Below are 20,017 nucleotides of genomic sequence, written 5' to 3'. Positions count from 1 at the left end.
TGGCCTGTCTTGACTTGTCATAGTGGATTTTTAAATATTTTCTATTTAATGTCATTCTAAGTAAAAATAAATCAATAAAATAAAATTTAAAATATAAGTATGAATATTCTTTATGTCATATGTCCTTTTTTTTTAATTTATTTATTTATTTATGATAGTCACAGAGAGAGAGAGAGAGAGAGAGGCAGAGACACAGGCAGAGGGAGAAGCAGGCTCCATGCACTGGGAGCCCGATGTGGGATTCGATCCCGGGTCTCCAGGATCGCGCCCTAGGCCGAAGGCAGGCGCCAAACCGCTGCGCCACCTAGGGATCCCTCATATGTCCTTTTTATGTCATATGACAATATGCAAATAAACAAGCATTTAACTCATGCACAGATTCACCAAAATTTCACAACTGGTATTTCACAGTTCATACATGTATATGTTTTGTTCTTACCAGGACAGTGAGCACACTGCATAAAACTAACTCAGCGCTCTTTATTTCACGAGCACTCCACCAACACCCTATGCCTTCAGCTCACAGATATGCAAGGAAGGAAAGGAAAAGAATCCTGCCTCTCCCCCTCTCCTTCCATGTGATCATCTTCAGTGTAAGTGCTTCAGGAAAGTAACGTGAGCAAGAAAGGATGTGATAGAGCTCCTGGGTCATTCATCTTTCTGAGGATACCACTATCTCCTTTCTGAGTTCAAAGGGATTTCTGGTTCAAGTGGAAAATGTATCCTCTTGGGTTGTTGGTTTTCCTACCTAATAAGTCATAATGCAATGTACATATTTATCATGTACTTGCTTTTTGCTGAGCCTCCACACATTGTGTGTCCATCAGAATTCTCTGCTCTTCGGGCACTGCAAATGTTATTTACAAATGGGATGGCAAAGAACACTGGGCAGTCATATTGCATGTATCATCTCTCTGCTCAAGCAGGTTCCATGGTCCTACTTCCCTTAGGGAAAACCAAGTTCCAAGATAAAATTCTTAGGCACATCAAGATGTCAAGAGCACAGCATTAAACTAGGCATGCTCCCTTCTCAATGCAGGTCCTGTGCAACTGCACAGGTAACACACCCATGAAACTGGGCATGACTGCAGAACCCTGCCTGGTACAGGAAGTACAGATAAAAGTTACTCATTGCTGGGGCACCTGGGTGGTGCAGTCAGTTGAGCGTCTGACTTTTGTTTTGGGTTCAGGTCATGATCTCAGGGTCCTGGATCAAGCCCTGAGTCGAGCCCCAAGTCTGGCTTTGCGTGTCTGCCTGGATTCTTTCTCCCCCTACCCCACTCATGTGCACTGGACACTCATGTGCTCTCTCTCTCTCTCTCTCTCTCTCTCTCTTTCTCTCTCCCAAATAAATAAATAAATCTTCTAAAAAATGTTACTCATTTATTTCATGTAGCTCAGACCACATATGTGGATTGTGCCCTGCACAAGGACATTCAGCATAATTGTTGAGAGTGGGGACTGAGATTCCTTTCTCCACTATTCCTGGCAAAGTGGGAGGGTGTCAAATTTTTGAGAACCACTGCTTAGTTATCTTATACTCCTTCTCACATCACACTCTTTTGCTTTATTTTTTCAGAGCCTTTATCTTTATCTGAAATTATTTTTAGTTTGTTTGCTATCTGCCTAAGTAGAATGTATGTTTCTTGAAAGCAGGGATTCCATTTATCTTATTTACTATTCTAACCCTTGCATTACTCAGAGTTCTCCAGAAAACAGAATCAAAAGGATGGATGGATGGATGGATGGATGGATAGATAGATGGATGGATAGATAGAGATTTATAGATATATAAATACAGAAAAAGATATAAAAAATATTTATTATAGGAATTGACTCCTGGTTATGGAGGCAGAGAAGTCCCAAATTTTGCCATCTGTATGACAGTCTGAGCCCAAAGGCCTGAAAACCAGGGGGGGCCAATGGCATACATCCCAGGACACAAAGGCCCTAGAACCAGGAGCTCTTATGTCCAAGGACAGGAGAAGAGGCACATGTCAACTCAAGGGGAAAGAATTTGCTCTTCCTCTGTCTTTTTCCTCCATTTGGGCCCCCCAAAGATTGGATGAGGCATCCATGTTGGTGAGGTTGATCTCTTTACTCCCCTACCAAATCAAATATGTCTCTTTCAGAAACATCCTCACAGATACACCCAGAAACAACATTTTGCCAGCTGTCTGAGCATCTCTTAGGCTAGCTAAATTGACAAACAGAATTAACCATCACACTCCCACAGAGTTAAAAGTATCTGGCATGGTTAAGATTTGTTGAGCAAATGCAAGAATACTAGCAAGTTGGCAGTGTTGTTGTCGTAGCATTCTCTCAGTCATCCTATTTGAGGTAGGCTCAGGGTTGACGGTTTTATTCTTTTTGAGTCGATTTCTAAAAGAAACTAAAGACTCAGGAAATGAAAACCAAAAAATCTAACTTAAAGCAAGGCCATCTCTTGAGGGATTCAAGTAAAGTTAAAATTGAGGATGATATTTTGGAAGTGACAAGATTCTTAGTCAATAGATTTACAAAGACTTTTTTCTTTTCGTAATTTGTGAATGGCATGAAAAATAACCCATTCGTCACCCAAGTGAGAATGATCTAGTCAGTTACAGCATTCCCCGTGGTTTTCCAAAGGAGAGAGACTCAACATAGCCATAGACCCACTGGATCTTCGAGTTTCCAAGTTCCAAGGTGAAGAGTGAGTGTGACTGAGTTGATAAAAAAAACTTTTGAATTATTTATTATACCACAGGCTCTCTAATGAGAATAAATTGATAGGCTAATTAAATATGCAATTACAAGTCAGTCTGTAACCAGTTGGTGAAAATTCAGGCATCAGCAGGCAACAATTATTGCTGACTAGAACCCATAAACATTTTTAAACTTTGACTTTCATAAGTAAAATATCAAGTTTCCACCATCCTGCAAGCTCCTCTTGTGTCTATGAACATCTACAGACATAGGACGCTGGATGTATTAGACAGTATTAATAAGCTAATATTTACATCATCTTTTTATCGTTAACAATCCAAGAAATGAGATATTTATTTTCTAATTAGTGTTTCTATCTCTTCATTTTAACAGATTTTCTCTTGTTTTTATTATAATAAGAACATATGCTTGTATAAATATTGCAAAATAAAAATCAGCAAAAAGAAAATAATAATCCATAATATCACTCCTCAAAGATAATTACTTTAAAAACTGCGTGTTCTCTCAGTCTTTGTTCTGCATGCATTGTCAGAAAAGTATTATATTTTAACGACAGATTTCATAACCTGCTTTTCTCAACTGAGTAAAATAGTATGAACAGTTCTCATGTCATCACATCTTATTCTATGAGCTTTTTAATGGTTACCTATTATAGTACATGCCACAAGTATGCATTTTTAAGCCAATTCTTTACAGCTGGAGAGTTAGTAGGTTTTAATAATTTCCTATTATAAATAGTGCTGCAGATAAAATGGAGGAGGTCATCTTCATGACCTTGAGGTTAACAAAGGTTTTAAAAATCAGGCAGTTGTCTGATTTTGAGGAAAGTCTTCCCTCCCTCTTTAACCTGGCTAGTGCCATTTCTCTGACAGTTCATCTCAGTGGAAGCTCATGTCCCAATATTCTGGATGATGTGGGAAGGAAAAGTCATGCAGCAGCACGCATCAGGGAAGGGGGCGGGTAGCCAGAAAAATGTAAATAGCTTACTTAGAATGGATTATTCTAGAGCATCACCAGAACAGCAGTGGCCAGAGGGTGCCAACCTCCAAGGCATTTTCAGTAAGAAGGGGTACCCATTGTCTCAGAATCTGGCAAGAAGAAGGTTGGGATAGAGGTAAATGATAGAGGAATGGGAATTAGGGACAAAGAGTGACAAACCAGAAAATGTGGTGCCAGAGCAGAAGTGTCACTGGGAAGAGGTCTTGTCCTTCTTACCTGAGCCTTGCCAATTACTGTGAACTTTCCCAAGGGCAGCAGGGGTTATTGCTAAGAGGCTTGGGAAGTTAATTCAGCAAGAAGGGCAGGTGAGCACCAGATCTGCCTGCGGGACCTGCAGAGGTGGAGAAGATGTGGGGCAATTGGTCACTCACTTTAAGAGCTAAACACTCATCAATTATTATTCAATTATTACTTGCCAGTAAGCAAACCCAGTAAGAACCCAAACCAGCAAAGAGCCCTGTTAACCGCCATGCCTCTTTATTGCACAGACATTCCATCAAGGTAGAGCCCCCAGTGTTCTTGCTGTTGAAAGTGGCTAAGCACACCCCAAGCACACGCTCAAGTATGCTGACTCGCCCTTATGTTTCCTCTTTGAGAATAATGCTTTCTTCTCAATCCTCATTATTTTTAATTGCTCCTTTCAGGATCCTGAAACCCTTTCCTTGGACTCCTCATTATTCATCTCAAAGTACAATCTGATTTGCTATGTTCAAGTTTTGTGGGTTTTTTTTTTGTTTTGTTTTGTTTTGTTTTAAAGATCCTCGGCTTCATAATTTGAAAGATCAGGTTCTCTACCAAAGGCTGCTACTTTTACAAAGCCCAGCAGGCTGCTGATTGAAACACAGGAGGAGGTGGCATGGGGTGCCACAAATGCAAGCAGACCACCCACCAGCTAGCTCTGGGAAGGGAGGCAGATATTTCCACAGGGGCTGCAGAGCTCATGTGAATTTAAACATAAGAGACACACAATCTTTTAGGGGCCAGATCTTTGCAGTTTCTGGATTTCTGCTCTGGGGGTTACTGACCTAGCGACCTTCAAGATAGGGAAGCACTTGCAGAGACGAGATGGGATGGAGAAGGTCAGAGAGAATTACAGGGAAATTTATTACGTGTAACTTGGGTGAGAAAGAAAGAAACAGGCAGTCACAGAAAGACTGGAGATTTACATGGACCAGTGGTTACCAACTAAGGTGCACATTGCGTCCCTCCCTGCCAACGGACATCTGGCAATGTCTGGAGATATTTTTGGTTGTCACCATCAGAACTGAGGAAGCAGGGGCAGGAGTGCTCCTGGCATCTAACGAAAACCGGCTGAGGATGCTACTAAACATTCTACAACATACAGGACCAGTCCCCCATAAAGAATTATCCGGCCCAGGTTCTTACAACCAAAGCTGAGAAACCCTGTTATAGATTCAGCTGGCACTTAATTTCCCCCAAATTTAAGAAACTGCACAAATATTTGTACTCCCAAATTGGTGGAGACATCTGCTGCAAATAGGAACCAATAACATAATAATAACAATAGTAGTTAACATTTACGAAGTACTTACTACGTGCCAAGACTTTTACACTCATGAGCGTATTTTCCTGCTTGTGCAATAAATGAGATACTATTTAATATCTCTGAGGTACAGAAGGATAACTAAAAAAAAATCCGTAAAATTGAGAGAGATTATATGATTGCCTCCGGGCATCATACTGCAATCACATTTCAAAATGAGAATTTCTGGCCCCTCGTGCACTGTCCCATTCTTCTCCCGAAGCCAATGCTTTCTACCATTTTGCTATGAATAGAGCCCAGGAAATGCCAAGGAAAGGGCAGGGATCATCAATGTATTTTTTTTTAACATATAAAGACATTTGAGTTTGGCAAGGTTGCTGTGAATGAGATCTCTACTTAAAAAAAAAATCCTAGACACCCGCAACAATGAAAATTTAAAAATTTAAAAGCAACAGTTAAAACAGCAACAAAATTATGAGCAGCCGAGAAAAATTCTAACAAGAGTGCAAGGTTTTTAGGTAATATAAGAAATTGTTTGGGCAGCCCCCGTGGCTCAGTGGTTTAGCGTCGCCTTCAGCGCAGGGCATGATCCTGGGGACCCGGGATCGAGTCCCACGTCATGCTCCCTGCGTGGCGCCTGCTTCTCCCTCTGCCTGTGTCTCTGCCTCTCTCTCTCTCTGTCTCTCATGAATAAAGAAATAAATACAATCTTTAAAAAAAATTTTAAAAAAAGGAATTGTTGACAAGTTTGGTAGAAGGCCCAAATAAATGGAGATATGCCCTGTATGTAGATGGAAAGACTCATTCAGAGTCTTTACATTATAAAGGCTTCATAACACAAAGATGGGAAATGTTTCCAAATGAATTTTAATATAATGTGATTTCAATGTAAATCCCAACAGGGGTTTTGTTGTGATTTGGCAAACTGGCTATAGGATTTATGGGAAAGAACAAATTACCAGAATAACCTAGACAATCTAGAAGAAGACCAAGAAGGTGAAATGATGTTTTTCCTAAACACATGTCTAGGCACAGGAATGAAGAGTGCACACAACTGGCTCGGGAAAAACTAAAATGCTAGTGGAAGAGAAAATGGAGCTCAGAACAGTGTATTTGGAAGTGAATACCTGGGATGGAATTGTAATTGCAGCAACTGGTAAACAGACCATTAGGTTTCATTTAAAAAATAAATACTTATACACACACACACACAGACACACACACACACAGCAACTGAAGACCAAAGTATGAAAAATGTATCTTTAGGGGTGTCTGGGTGGCTTCAGTGGTTGAGTGTCTGCCTCTGGCTCAGGTTGTGATCCTGGGGTCCTGGGATTAGGTCCCGCATCAGGCTCCCCCTGGGGAGCCTGCTTCTCCTTCTGCCTCTCTCTCTGTGTCTCTCATGATAAAATAAATAAAATCTTAAAAAAAAGAAAAGAAAAACATATCTTTAAATATTTTAGAAGGAAATATTTGAAATAGTATTTATAATTTGGGGACAGAGAATGATTTTTAACAAAAAATGTAATAAAACAGAAATCATAATAAATGTTGATTATTTGACTACACTAAGAATATCATTGTTCATCAAAAGATATTTTAAATGTCTAGAGACAGAAAATAGATTAGAATATATTTGCATGGCATAACAAATGATTAGCAAATTACTATCCAGAATAGACTTCCTTACTCAAGTAAGAAAAATAAAAATGATCAAATAGAAAAATTGATTTTATGTATATATACACATATACATATACATCTAATATATATGATACCATATATGTATATATATATGAAATTCACAGAAAAGAAAATATAAAAGAATACTGAATATATAAAAGGTGTCTTAAGCTCAGTGACCGTAACCAGAGAAAAGTAAAGTAAAACTGAAATGAGATGTTATTTTATATCCAACGCATGGGCAAAAATCTTTAAAAAGTCTGAATATCATTTATAGGCACAGATGCTGGTGGGAATGCAAATTGGAACAACTACTTTGGAGGTCAATTTAGCAATAACTAGTAAAGCCAATACTGTGAATATTCACAACTTAGCATTTGTCCTTTGTTAACTCAGATAAGGAGACACATTCAAGAACATCTAAGAAAGCAACATTTACGGAGGGGGAAAGACGAACAGAAATGAAAAGCCTGTTAATGAGCGAATGGGTAAAGAATTTAGTGGTATCACATAATAGAATATTATACAGAAGTTAAAAATAAATCAGCCTAAGCTACATGTATTGACAGTAAACCTTTTATAATGCCAAATGAAAAAAAAATGCAAGCTGCTGAATAAAACATAAAAATGATGCCATGTGTATATATAAAAGTATATATACTTATTTAAATATGCAAACTTATCTCCTATGTTGCTGAGGAAGCTTACTTATCATTAGCAGAAATCTAATAGGAAATACAAATCCAAGACAATGGTTAGTTCTTGATACAGTGGGGGACAGAGGGAGAAGTGACTGGTGAACACAGAGGCTTCAAAGATAATATTTACATCTTAAATACAGAATTTAGAAGAATTCTAAATAATAGCACCTTTTAAAATGTAAACGACCACTTCTTCCCCCCATCCAGTGAATCACTGAGTATGGGTAGTCATGGATGTGTGTGGATGGACAGCCGTGTGCAGAAGAAAGTTCCTCTTCCCACTCTTCTTGCTTTTAGGAAAATTGGCTGCTTTAGGCAGTCAACTTTGCTTGACTTTACAGCTCTTTCAGTAAATGAAGTTGGCCATGCAGGTGGATTCCTTGTGCTCTCTCACTCCTAGCCTGGATCTTGTCCTTGGACTAGATCCTAAAGATGTGAGGTTCAAGCAAACCTGCCAACCTTTTGCTTCTTATAATATCTAATGGATATCTCCAAGGACAGCAACCTACTGAACGATTTTGGAATCGAAAGAGAATATGCATCTCTACGTGCACTTACAAAATGTCTTTTCATACTTCTAACCAAGTGAAAATAGGTTAATAAAAACTCTACAATAAAAGGATGGGTGAAATAGGTGAAGGGTAATAAGAGGACACTTTCCGTGATGAGCACTGAGTAATTTTTAGAATTGTTGAATCCTGAAACTAATATAACATTCTATGTTAATTTTACTTGAATTAAAAAAAAAAAAGCATAGATCTATATAAAGCCCTGTATTGCCTACTACTCACGCGCTATTGTCAGCCCTCATAACCCACCCAGGGTGGGGAGGCAGGAGAGATAATGGCCACACGGGCCCAGGAATCAACTGCAGGCTGATTCAAAATGCTAGGAAGGCAGGTTTGTGGATCAGCAACAATTTGTCTCTATTTAAAATATTAATAGTTTGCTCATTATGAATTTTTTTATGAGTTTTGATTTAGAAACAATTGCATTGAAGATGACTTATCTTGATCACAGAGTATTTGGTGCCCCTCCAATTTTGTGCTCCAGAGTGAGCGCCTCACCTGCTTCACCCTACCTGTGGCTCTAACGACGGTTCCCAGTTTGGTTGCTGGTTTTTCAGAAGAGAAGGTCTCCAGCAGCAACCAAAGGCCAACTACATTTTTACCCTCTTCTAACCTAAAACACATTCTATCTGAGCCCAGTGGCTAAGTCACCTTTATTGTCAGTGACTCAGGCTAAATTTGCAAAGGGCATATCAAAGCATATACTTGGGTAGATATACAATTCAAACAAATCAAATTTAATTAAAACAGCATTTATAGAGTGTCTTGTATGTAAGACACAGGAGTGGGATCTTTGGGCAAGAGGGAGGACATGCAAGGTTATACTAGGACAGAGTCGGTACTGTCACAATCACTATACCCTTAACTCCAAGACACCCATATATTCATATTGTGATGGGGAAAATTTCTATAATTATAGAAAAATTCCTATATATTTATGGTGTCTTACCCTTTGCCTTCCACCAAGCCTAGCCTTTCTTTGAAAGCCCATTTATTCACTCCTGAGTTCATATGTAATGTGTCTGATATAAAAATAAAACAAAGCAAAATAAGGGTTCCTCAACAAGCCTTTGTGGAGCACCAAACAATTTTCAGGCATAGTTCTGGACACAGGATACCTTACTGGAGATCATATAGCTCAGTCAAGTGAGGGATACAAACAAATCAGTATAAAATACAACATAGTCTGGTAAGTGTTTTGAAGGAGGAGAAAGCAGGTTGAAAGCTCAGAGTGGGCATTTAACCCAAATTTGTGCGTGGATGTCAGGAAAAGTTTCCTACAGAAAATGATGTCCCAAACCTGAAAAATAAGTAGGGGTTGATCACTGGTGTAATGCTGGCAGGGAAACTGAATGAAAAACTCAATTAAAAATGGCAACCAGTAAATACCAACACCAAGATAATAGTGTGGTAGAATTATGGCACAAAGATACGAAGGCAGCCATCACAATGCCATAAAGTTACCTGAATGAGCAATTACTAACACATTAGAAAATTTTTATAAAAAAGAAAGTCTCGGAGCTCCTGAGTCTTAATTTCAGGCTCATGAGTTCAAGCCCCATGTTGGACATCGAGCCTACTTAAAAAATAAATAAATAAAAATACATAAAATGAAACCGAAAGTTTCAGCAAAGAAACAGAATATATGAAAAGGAATCAGATGGAAATTTTTGAATTGAAAAAATGTAATAACCAAAGCATTTTAAAATTCAGTGACTAGACTCAACATCATGATGGAGAAGGAAGGGAGAAAAATCACCAAACCTAAAGAAAGAACCACAGAAATTACCCCATCTGCCCAACAGAAAGAGTAGACTGGGGGAGGGGAAGGCTTGGGGATCTGTGGCATCAAATAAAATATCCCACCATGTATGCCATTTGAGCCTCAAACAGAGAGGACATTAAGGGTGGGAATGAAGAAATGTTTGAAGAAATGATGGCTGGAAAATGTTCAAGTTTAGGAGAAGACCAAAACTGACAGTGCAGATAGCTGAGTTAACTCCAAACATGATAAACTCAAAGAAATCCAAAACAAGACATCATAGTCAAATTTCTGAAAATTAAAGATTATATATAATATATATTATATATATTATATATACATACAGAATATTAAAAGAAGTGAAAGAGAAATGGCACTTTACATATACATGGAAACAATTCCACTGGTTGTAGATTTCTCATGAAAAATTATGGAGGCCAGAAGGAAGTGGCACAATATTTTCCCAGAGCTAAAAGAAAATAAGCAAGCCCACAGAATCCTTCTCCCAACCAAAGGATCCTTCTGAAACAAAGGGTTAATCAAGACATTCTCAGATGGGGGATAAGAAATAGAATTTGCCACCAACATCTCTACTCTGAAAGAGAAGCTAAAGGAAGCCACTGAATAGGAAAGGAAATGATGAAAGAAGGAATCTTGAAATATGAGGAAGAAAGAGCACAGTAAGCAAAAACATGCGTCATGAATGTACTACTTTTCCTGTAGAGTTTTCTAAATGATGTTGGAAGAGGGAAGCAGAAATTATACCTGTCTGATGAGGTTCCAAAGGTATATAGAATAAATATCCAAGATTATTATATTTTAAATGGAGGAAGGTAAAGAAACTTAAAAAATAAAGTTTTCAAGCTTTACTTAAACCAATAAAATGACAAGATCAGCAGGCTGTTGAGCTAAAAAGGTGGGTTTGGATGTTGGGATTGGAGGTTACCCGGGCCAAGGTGGTACCTGACTTCTTCCTCCATCCCCCACTGAGAGAACAATCGGTTCCAAAAGGAAAACCACAGGAATGTTTTCTCTTTCCCGGATTCCCCAGGTTCATTTAACGATGCCCATCCCTCATGTCAGAATGCCAACTGTTTTTTTCCAAGGAACTTCATTGCTTTAACTGTGAACATAGTTTGAGGTCAATTACATTAGTAAAGTTAATCAGTTCCAGGCTGGAAGTTCTGAGTTGCCAAATCTATACAAATCGTAACTCAAAAAAAGTTCAAAGCTCACAAAGGAGGGAGGGCACACCTGAATGCCAGCTCCTCCACAGAAGGCTGCAACACAATAACAATAATAACGGCTATGATGGTGATAGTAATAATCCTCATATTTATATTGTTCCTTATGGTTCTTCAAATACCTTCAAATGCATTACCTCAGGAATACTGCATCACCACTCACCCATAATATTAGATTTTAGGAGAGATACAGTCAACAGACTGTAAAGACTTACAGTTTCTAAACCCACCTGATCCTAGTTCCTGAGCTCATGTTGAATAGAGGGACTGATTTTCATCTACAGGCAAAAGGCAAATCAAATGCTTCAAAACCATATTCACTGAACATGCTTGCTAGAACATGATGCTCATTAGGTCCCATGCCGAAAAGTTATCATTGTTTGCTCCATGGCAACTGCTCATTTTGCTATTTTTAATATTTTTACATTTGTTTACTTTCTACTTTTCTAGATAGATCTCCCATTCCTCCCATTTACACATTCCCATACTAAGCTGCAGCCAGGCTGTTAGTTCCTTTGAGCTGTTCCTCCTTTCTATTTATACTGCCCTTGTCTAGATACCTAGATATCTGTATCATCTATATCTATATAATAGATATGTAGGTCTATATAATATATAATAAATAATATCTATTATTATATTTGATAATATATATTATATCATAGACATCTAGGTCTACATACTATACTATATATGTATTATATATAACATACCTATTATATGTATTATAGATTATATATCTATGTTAATATATTTATTATTATATATTAATATATAATGGAATACTATATAATCTATTATATATTCTGTAGACCTAGATATGTATTATATAACATAATAATATATATCTATACATACCTATATAGATATATATCTATAATGTAATACATTTATACATAGTGAGAGATTGATTGATTGATGACAGGTGATCACCAACCTTAGAATTCTTCCCCTGCAATCCCAAGCTGTATAGAAAAAAGCGTATGATTGTTGTCAACCTAGTCACTCCTTCCATGAGTACACTGCCCAAGCTCAAAACACTGGTCTATGGGAAGGCTACAAGGACACTTGAAGGTCAGCTATTTGACTATTCAAGGAGACCGACCGTTCAAGGCAGTCTCAAATCTTCGGTATTACCTTCCCACAAGTGTTGGCAGATGCTACTGACTTCATAGTCCATGGGCCAAAGATTATCACAGTTTTCAAACAGAAATACATACACACAGAGAAACCCTAAAATCCCTTGTTTTTGTTTTTGTTTTTTAAGATTTTATTTATTTATTCATAAGAGACACAGAGAGAGGGAGAGACATAGCCAGAGGGAGAAGCAGGCTCCCCACGGGGAGCCCAATGCGGGACTAATCCCAGGATCATGACCTGAGCCAAAGGCAGACACTCAAAACTGAGCCACCCAGGTGCCCCTCACTTTCCTCCCGTCTTCAGGTCCTCAGATGACCCAGCTGAGGCATGTTTTTCTCATTGACCATCTCCTCTGGGTTTGTATATGACCAGGGAAAAGCAAATTTTCTGTAAATAACCAGGTAGTAAACATATGAGACTTTGAGGGCCACACATTCCCATCACTACTACTCACTCTCAGAACATGCAAGTGGCCATAAGCAATATGTGAATAAGTCAGTGGTGCTGTGTTCCAATAAAGCTTTATGGGCAGTAAAATTTGAATTGCATATAATTTTTGTGTCTGAAAAATAGTTTTTTGGGACACCTGGATGGCCCAGTGGTTGAGTCTACCTTCGGCTCAGGGCATGATCTCAGGGTCCTGGGATCGAGTACAGTATCCGGCTCCCCGAGGGGAGCCTGCCTCTCCCTCTGCCTATGTCTCTGCCTCGTTTTCTCTCTTTCTCTCATGAATAAATATGTAAAATCTTTAAAAAATAGTTTTTTTCCCCCAACCTTTTATAAATTATAAGACCATTCATTTGAAAAGCTCCTAGTTCTTCAAAAATCAGCAGCAGGACAACTTGGTTCAGCAGTTCTATTTTGCTGACTTCTGCCATAACCATACATCGGACTGTTTACATGTAGAAAAAATAATGAATTAAAAAAGTACAGCCTTATGGGCTGAATGTTTGTGTTCCTCTCAAAATTCCTGTCGAAACTCCTTCTACCCTGCGAGGATATGGAGGCGGGGCCTTCAGCCTGTGATTAGATGTTGTGAGCACAGTCCTCAGGAATGGGAGCAGTGAACTTATAAAAAGGATAGAATGTAAGTCAAATTATAGATTCAGAATGCACTCCCTTTTCCAGAAAGTAGCCTTATCATTTTTTTTTTCTCCTAGAAAGAGACCCACTATCCTCTCTCTCTCTTCACCAAGGCTGCCTGTATGCCTTGCCTCATCTTTGTCAGCCTCACAAAGGTGCCAAACCCATGTCAAAAAACGGGCTTCCTGGGAGGAGAAGGGAGAAAAAATAATGTTAATATTTACCCTTGAGTGGTTTCCTTTTTTCTTGTCACATGTATAATAGTTAAAATATGTATCAAAACCAACCTCCAACAAAGCACTGTTGGATCTGGTAAACTAAGGCCACAGATGGATGGTGGGGGCAGGGGCAGGGGCCAGGTTCTCCTGGGACTTTGAGCAGCAAAAGCCTAGACACAGGGGCCGTCTTTCCCATCATGAGGGAGAAGAATCCATGAGATATTGAAGCAAACTCTCAGGGAAGTAGAGCAGAATGATAGACTCTGATGTGGATTCTTGAGGACATTACCTGGATAGCAAACTCCTGCTGTGCTGAAACCAGACTGATTTTTTAATGATTGTTTATATAAGCCAATGAAATTCTCTTATCTCGATTGACCTTATTACAATTGCCTTTTCTCCATAACCAGTTTTCTGCCCGCCGTTTCCGCCCTTCAACACCTTTATAAATGTTATTACAAACAAAAAAGAAAGGAAAACCTCCAGCACTGTGCTAGCCCAAGGAAAGCCAAACTGACTTTTTTTTTTTTTTTAAGTGACAGTCAATAAGTTTTATTTTGAAAATTACACCAGGAGACCACAGAAAAAGTAGCCATAGACTGTATTCTTTTATCCAGAGCTAAGTTTACAATTCCGGATGCTACCTGGGTATGTGGAATGTTGATGGAAAGAAAACATAAATTATGATGATTTCAGAGAAGTACTTTGCGGAACATCTTGGAGAGCTCCCTAATTCACTTGGCTCTTGACCAAACGGTAGGCTTAAAATGAACTTCCATTACCATCTTGGCTGAGATATTTTGCGTGACTACAAAATACCTTCATAATGATAAGATGAGTTCCAGAAGGTAACATTTAGTGACCTCTCCACATGCAAAATTGGAATTAACATAGACGACTGGCAGGACTCTGTGTTTAATGTGGCCTTCCACAATGAATTATCTTAGAAGAAGATGTAGCTCATGCTCAATGGTTCTTATTATTATTAGAAAAACCCTTACAGCCTAAGTGAATCTCTCTGATAATCTACAAAACAATTTATTAGAGCCTACAATATATTGATTAATGTAACTGCAATTGTTTTAACAAGGCTTACTTACCACGAAGCAGTCGGATCTGATGGTTAGAGCATACATTCTGTGTTCGTTGCTGCTGTTACTTTTATTTTCCTGGGCATAGATGCATACTCGGTAACCCACTGATGAATACTTCGTTCCTGGTGGTCCTTCTCAACTTTCTTTCCAAGTGAAGAAAACATATTTGCATGCATGTAAGACCGACATTAATATAGAAGCAACTTTGGATTTTCTTGCTCCAGTTCCCATTTTGGACCTCAGGTAAAGTGGGTGAGATCAATCCCATTCCTCATTCCACATCACACAATTATTATTGGTTCTTTCAAATCCCTTCCTTGTTTCATTCCTTCCCTGCATTCATATGCATTGCTTCAATTCTTCACCAGTTCCAATAGGCAATTTTTCTAATGCGTTTAATGCACATCTTTTGCTTGTATGTACACCTGCATGAATATTTCAAGTGCATGTATTGTTAACTTTTATCATAAAAGATTTCAAATGCATTCAGAGAGAACAGTGTAATGAACCCCTATGTATCTATCACCACCTACAACAATGATCAAATTACGATCATTCTTATATTAGATACACTCCTACTGAATTTACCCTGCTATTAGCTTATTTTAAAGCAAATCCCATACATAATTTTATCCATAAATACCATAGTATGTATCTCTGAAAGATAAGGACTCTTATTAAAGACATAGCCATAATATCATTATCACATCAATATTAATACCATAAAATATCCTGTCAGTGTTGAAATTTTTCTGGTAGTCAAATATATATATTTACAGTTGGTTTTTCCTAATCAAAATCCAAACAAGGCCCACACAGTATATTTTGATAAGTTCCTTAATTCTCTTTAAATCGAGAATTTCTCCTCTTTTTATTCCCTCTTGGAATTAATGTCTTGAAGAAACTGGATTATTTATCCAAGGATTTTATAGTTTGCTTCTCCATTATGTCAGTGAACATATTCCTCTGTTCAGAGGTTCGATTTCTTTTGGCAACAAAAATGTAAAGGTGCTATTTAATATTCTCATTGGGAAGTACCCAATTAATAGTGGTATCTCTTTTTAATATATTAGTGATGACTGATGACCTATTGCCTATTCTCATGACTTCATTAAGGACATGTAAAATGCCAATATTGAAATTCTAGTTGCCCTTTCCTTTATTAGATGGATGTGTCTACAAAAAGAAGCATTTCTTGATAAGTAAATTGGGTTACTCTGGGAGATGTTGTTTCAACAGAAAAGGCAGGTTAGATGCCTGATGTTTCATGTCCCTATGTTTAGAATAATAAATGGGCTCCCTAATATTCTCTAAAGCAAGTCAATGAGTTGTAAAGTATCATTATGAATCCATGGGGTCCTAACATATGTAATATATTTCAGTTTATCACATTTGTTATTCATATTGACATTCAATACGGCCCCTTGATTTGACTTCCAAGTACTATCTAATATTTTTCTTTTTTTTTTTTTTTGTAATTTAGTTTAAAAGAATTGGGAGGGGGCCAGCTTTGTTGTGTTGCTTTATGTGCTATGGTTCACATACTATATATTTCACCTAAATAAGATGTACAATTAAATGGGGTTTATATTTACAGACTTGTGGAACCACCACCATGATCTAATTTGGGAACATTTTTGTCAGGTCAGAAAGAAAGTCTACACAATCAGTCTATCTCTCCGCTTTCTTCCCCCAACAACCATCTGGATCTACCGATCTCTTTTCTAGCTCTAAAAGTTTGCTGATTCTTAGACATTTCATAAACAGGGAATCAGATAACATGTAGTCTTCTGTGACCAACTGCTCTCACTTAACATATTTTTAAAATTCCTCTGTTTAGCATGTACCAATGCTTCATTCCTTTTTATCGCCAAATGATATTCAGTTATATGAATGTATCACATTTTAGTCATCTATTCGTCAGCTGATGGGTTGTTTCAACTTTTGGCTATTATGGATGATGTTGCTATGATTTTTCATGTAAGATGTTTTTATGATAACACATGTTTTTACTTCTCTCGTATATATATGTAGGAATGGAATTGCTGAACATTGCCAGACTGTTTTCCAAAGCGACTGCACTATTTTACATCTCTACCAGCTGTGTTTGAGGGTTCCAGTTTTTCAACATCTTCACCAACACTTGTGATTATCTCTTTGATTACAGCCATCCTAATGCATATGAAGCAGTATTTGTGATTTTGTGGTTTTCAAGGTCATATATCTTTATTTATGTATTTCAGTTAATGAACATTTACTGATTAACTTTCAGATACCAGTTGCTGCCCCATGACCGCACACTCTTGGCAAACTGGAAATAGGAGACCCTTCTACTATTCTTGCAACACAGTCATACTTCTTGATATTTTTATGTTATCATAAAAGAGAAATAAAGTCATCTTTGTTTTAAAATCTGAGTTTTGATTACTTGGCAATCTTGGAAATGTTTCATACTTCCATATATATGTAGCTATTTAATAAGGTATTAACTCTAGCAATTCTTATAATTTAAAAGACACTTATATCAGGTAGTAAAGATACAACATTAAAAAGTTCAATTAGGTCTGAGGTTTTATAGACCATGAATTAATGGCATCAGGGGCCCCACAAAGCTAATTAATTTGCTTAAGATAGTTAAACAAGAATATGGTCAAGTCAGAACTACTTTTAAAATGATTAAAGATGCCAATGTGGCAGGTCAATGTGATTATATAACCAATTTACCCAGAATGCAATGGTTAGGATGTGGTCTTGGTCTTGCCTTACATAACCAGGCTTGGAAACAAGGAGCAGACAAATAAGTAAGCAACGGTACTAGTACAAGGTCAACAACAAAGGCACAATGGGCACTGGCACTGCTGAATTTTTTCTTTAAGATTTTATTTGTTTATTCATGAGAGACGCAGAGAGACATAGGCAGAGGGAGAAGCAAGCTCCCCATGGGGACCCTGATGCAGGACTCAATCCCAGAATCCCAGGATCCCAGGATCCCACCACCTGAGCCAAAGGCAGACGCTCAACCACTGAGCCACCAGGCTGCTGAATTTTTATTTAAAGGCACTGGTTTTATTGGTTAATATTTTTTTTTAGCAATTATTTTGAGCCAGAATCTGTGCTATACATTTTTAACATGTTGTCTCCTGTCATTGTTACAACCACCATATTATGGAGGGACTAGCCCCATTTTACAGATTTGAAGACTATTGAAACATAGAGGAATTTCGTGATTTTTTTCCCAAAACGTCCCACAGCTAACACAGGAAAGATCTAAATTTAGAACTAGAATCTCCATTTGTCCTTCCTTGAGCTTGACCTTTCCTCCCCATGGCCAAGTACGGAGCACCCAGGTAGTGTCTGGGGACCCCCTTTCCCACTGGCAGTTGGGACAATAATGTGCTTAAGCAAAGCATCCCCAAATCACTGTATTTATATGAGAAAGACTACCAGGCTTAGCAGCATGGAGTGTAAAAGATAAAATCTGCTGTCTGTCTAGAACTGGTTTTCTTGCCTTTGGACTAGAATGTTTCTCACTATTGGTGCTAAGAACTTTGTATAAGAAATTGCCTTTAGGCATCTACTTTGTGTACTTCTCTTTTAGAGTAAATGAAAGCTCAGGGGGGAAGCAAAACCCACAAATCCCCCTGAGTGTGAACTTAAGTGTCTGTACCATTACTGGGATGGATACCTGGTTCTGTCCAACTCCTTTCCAACCTTCTTAATCCAGACATAAAGTCAACCCACACAAATGATTGAAATATACTTAAGTATGAGGGTGCCTGGGTGGCTCAGGCAGTTAGGCATCTGCCTTTGGCCCAGGTCATGATCCCAGGGTCCTGGGATGGAGCCCTGAGTCCTGCTCCCTGCTCAGCGGGGAGTCTGCTTCTCCCTCTGTCTCTGCCCTTCCCCCTGTTTGTTCTTTCTTTCTCTCCCCCTCTCTCTCTCTCAAACAAATAAAATCTTAAAGAAAAAAGAAATATAAACAAGTATGATAATACATGGCTTCTTTGTTCTCAGTTTCCTCCCTATAAAGGAGGGATAACACTCACCCAGCTGTCGAAATCTTAGCAAGGTTAAATGATACAATGTAAGCAATTAACTTATCAGCCAAGCAGCTTCCCTGATCCTGAAATAAATGCTCTGCATTCCATTGAAGCCACTTATTCACACGTTAACAGATATTCACTGAGCGCCTACAGCTAAGCAGACTGCAATTCTTGGGCCCAGTGAATGGAGCCAGGGCAGAGAATTGAAAGACTTGTATTTCACTTCCCTTCCCCCTTACCTGGGCAGAGAAGGTTAGCTAAAGAGCATTCTTAGGTTTTACCAAATAAAAGAACATGTGATACCTGAAAACTACAGCTTGGGAGGCGGGATAGGGTGCAGAGTGCTCACAGGGAGCTGGGAGGCCGTGTGCACGTTGCTGAGCCTTTCCACCCCATAGTCACATTCCTCAACTGTAAAATGGGAATTAAAAAGTAATTGGGTTGTAATGTGGATTAGCTGAAGTAATATATCCAAAGCACCATCCTAAGGAATAGTGAGTGACACAAAAGTAATTTATGCGATCAATGTTACCTGCTACAGCTTTTGCTTGGGTTCCAGACCCAGCTCTGCATTTTTGCGATATGTGATCTTAAGCAAGTGACTCCTCTTTTTGGAGCCTCAGCAACCCCAGCGAAAAAACATATCGATTCACTTGAAATAGTACTTTCTAAGAAATTACTCTTTGCCAGAAATTCATCTAAACTCTGGAGATAAAAAAGTAAGAGACGGGGACAAACCATAAGGGATTCTTAATCATAGGGAACAAACTGAGAGTCGCTGGAGGGGAGGGGTGTGGGGGTAACTGGGGGTGATGGGGCTGAGCACTGGGTATTATGTAAGACTAAGTCACTGACCTCTACCTCTGAAATCAATCATATGTGATATGTTAATTAATTGAATTAAAAATTTAAAAATAAATAAATGAAGGGTTTGGAGAAAAAAATAAACGAGTTAAAATTAAGTAACAACAAAAAAAGTAAGATATACATGACCCCTAACCTCAGAAGCTTGCACCTTAGTGGAAATAGGAAGACATAATACCCAATAAGCTCATAAACAACAAAGTATTGTCTTATCATGGAATGTGTGTACACGCCATAACAATGAACACAGCAGATGTAAAAGGGGATGACTTTCCATAGGGAAGATCCCTCCCTAAACCCAAGAAATCGGTATGGATGATGATGCCAGTCATGCAAAATCTGGGCAAAGACCATTTCACCCAGAGGGAACAGCAGATGCAAAGCAAAGGCAGGCAGGTATTTGGAAG

General features: G+C 38.4%; 1 long non-coding RNA gene across 1 annotated transcript; it reads right to left on the bottom strand.

Moving 5' to 3' along the window:
- Positions 1-3,693: 3,693 nt before the first annotated feature.
- LOC144298869 (uncharacterized) lies at positions 3,694-19,159 on the bottom strand. Its single transcript, XR_013365742.1, has 4 exons — positions 19,050-19,159; positions 14,710-15,128; positions 3,922-4,036; positions 3,694-3,794 (listed from the first exon to the last, which is right to left on the bottom strand). It is a non-coding gene; the product is annotated as an uncharacterized LOC144298869 (long non-coding RNA).
- Positions 19,160-20,017: the final 858 nt, after the last annotated feature.

The sequence above is a fragment of the Canis aureus genome, chromosome 26 (genome assembly GCF_053574225.1).
Source record: "Canis aureus isolate CA01 chromosome 26, VMU_Caureus_v.1.0, whole genome shotgun sequence".
NCBI classification, from domain to species: domain Eukaryota; kingdom Metazoa; phylum Chordata; class Mammalia; order Carnivora; family Canidae; genus Canis; species Canis aureus.
The sequence above is the reverse complement of the archived record's forward strand: the minus strand, read 5'-3'. Positions and strand labels throughout refer to the sequence as shown.